The sequence below is a fragment of the Lycium ferocissimum genome, chromosome 6 (genome assembly GCF_029784015.1).
Source record: "Lycium ferocissimum isolate CSIRO_LF1 chromosome 6, AGI_CSIRO_Lferr_CH_V1, whole genome shotgun sequence".
Classification (NCBI taxonomy): domain Eukaryota; kingdom Viridiplantae; phylum Streptophyta; class Magnoliopsida; order Solanales; family Solanaceae; genus Lycium; species Lycium ferocissimum.
Window position 1 is genome coordinate 72,664,569 of NC_081347.1, and position 2,750 is coordinate 72,667,318.

A 2,750-nucleotide genomic window follows, 5' to 3' on the forward strand; every position below is an offset into this window, starting at 1 on the left:
CCTATATGTAGCACTATAAATAGAGGTATAAGTTTTCATATTGTATGGACTTAAACACATTTTGAAGAAATAAGAACTTTCTTCTCTCTTGTTCTACATATATTTCTTGCTTTAGTTTATTGTTTTATAACAGATACATTATTATCCCCACCTATGATTCAAGAAGATGAAGAGTTAATTGATTTAGCCAATGATCAAAAGTGAAGAGATGCAATATTTTGTTATTCAACAAGTATTTGAGCAATGCCATTCACCTAGATGTTTATCTAATAATGACAAGAGTGAAAGTTGAAAGACTCAGAGAATCAAGATTGTGCTATCAAAGGAACAATTGAAGATGCTTGTAAATAACGTTAAAGAGCTCCAATGGGGACAAATCCCAATTCAATCTCTACGTGTAAGAGAAAGTTGCAAAAGGTGGAAGCCTTCTTTAGCTAGTATTCCAGAGTTGTAGATTTTTTTTTTTGTTTAACTATCGGTATCGAAATTGCTAGCGTGACTAATACAAATTCGCCACGAGTTGGACCCGTTTAAGGGCGGAAGGAGGAGGGAGCTAGGTTTTTGAGTTTATGTGTTACAATTTAGTTGTTATAATAAGAAGATGAGCTTCATTTCCCCCTTTAGATTCGTTATTGGAGCAAAGTTTGACAACTTCTGTTTCGCTAGATTTCTCCACATCATTTTGTAAAAGGAGAAGTCCAAAAATTGAGGTAAATTGTAATACAATGACATAATTGTATAGAGAGGAAATGTCACCTTTTCCTTTCCTTTTCGCTACTATATAGTAAGTGCTTCCTAATTTCAACAATAATTGTACAATGAACAAAGGAAGAAATTACATTTTGAGAAATGAAGTGGTGTGTTTAATTTTTCAATGGGATGGTAAATATTCCATGTGAATTGTATAGATAAAAATTTAAAGCTTCATCAACTGAATTTGCTCTATAGAAGTGATGGAAGCTAGCAAGGTTCATATTAAGTGTCCCACAACTGCTGAAGGAATGGATTGGTAAAACTTATGCGCATCCAGTGCTCATACCAAATCAATAGAGACATGACATATGTTTGTACATAAACTTTATCAAGTACTTAACCATGATTAATTAACATGCATTCTCACCTCATTAAATCGCTTAACTATGGTAAGTTTACATGATTTGGTGTAAAAACCGGTTAGTAAGTATTTACCAAATTAATTATTTTCTCTTATATGGTATTAGACGATATTCACCTCATGAATAGCTTTATAGGGTAGAGTTAGGCCTAGGTGTCTATTTTCTTGAATTGATATCGAGCAAATCTACGAAATTCTTGATTTATCCATTGTTCGGCCCTCATATTATATCGTCCACGCACCATACACGAGGCATCCGTGGGCTAAGTGTTACACATTAATTGAGAGGATGAGTTGTCGTCTCCACTTAAGATTAATAGTTTCACTTCTTCTAATGGTGCACATTTATATAATGTTAATACTAATAGTCTATTCCTTGACAAAATAATACTCCATCACGAAATCAAGAACCACTCTTGCTCCAAGAGTTGTGACATTAGCAAAAACAATCAAACTTCCAATTATTCTTATTATTGAATCTAAAGCGAGAATAACTATAGAAATAAGTAACTAAAACAAAAAGAATTACACTCCGGTTATAAGGAATTAGTCATTCAATTTACATTGCACATTACAAATGAATTTGATCTTTATTCCTTAATCACTTCCACCCTTTGTATATACAAGAAATGCAAGAATACGTGATGAATCAAGATAGTAGCTCCGTTTCTCTGTCACTACATGAATCTTCAAGATGTTTTCATGATCCTAGTTCAAATTTAGACCATCTTTAAAATTAATATAGTCCAATGATTAACGCACGAAATAAGCTATGTTGCTCGGATACTCGAAGTAATGTCGCACCGTGCTAGATCCTCCAAAAAAAAATGCATAACTTTTGGAGGATCCGACACACATCTAGTGACATTTTTGGAGGATCCGAAAGAACATAAAGCATATGAAAACACCAAGCAGTTGAAAAAATACACGACCTTGTTGCTTCACTTTTCGTTTTCTTGCTTCAACTTTATAGCTTTAGACAACTTCTCAATCTTCTTCATTAGCATCGTAAAACACCAACCCGGATTGACAAAAATGATAAAAGGAAGATGATAAGTTGTGTGTTAAGGACTTTAAGATGAAAAAAGAAAAGATTTTAGTTTATGGTAATATTTCACCTTAATTTCTTCATCTTTAGTATTCAAAGTGACTCTTTTGTCTCACAAAACTTCTTAAGAGATAACCTCTCTTTCTGTATCGTCATACAAAAAACCGGATACCGTATCGTCGTTATCACTTCTGTCACACCCTTTTTTTGAGCCCGCTATAAACGCGCAGGTTTTATTATTAAAGGGGTTTTTCCATTGAAGTGACGGTTTTGAGTAGGGATTAATTATTTTATGAAGTCATTTGAATGGAATTGAGTTTTGGTGTTTGCGCGCTTATGAATCCTAATCAAAAGGAAATGATTCTTTTATTATGATCCGCGAAAACAAAAGACCGGATAAGGAATTCTGTTGACCGGAGAGAAGGTGTTAGGCATTAAGGAATTCTGTTGACCGGAGAGAAGGTGTTAGGCATTCCCCGAGTCCGTGGTTCTAGCACGGTCGCTTTATCGACTTATATAGCTTAAGTAATCTTTGAATATATTATGTATTTGAGCACGTTAACTCGAACTTTTATTGTTGAACATTTA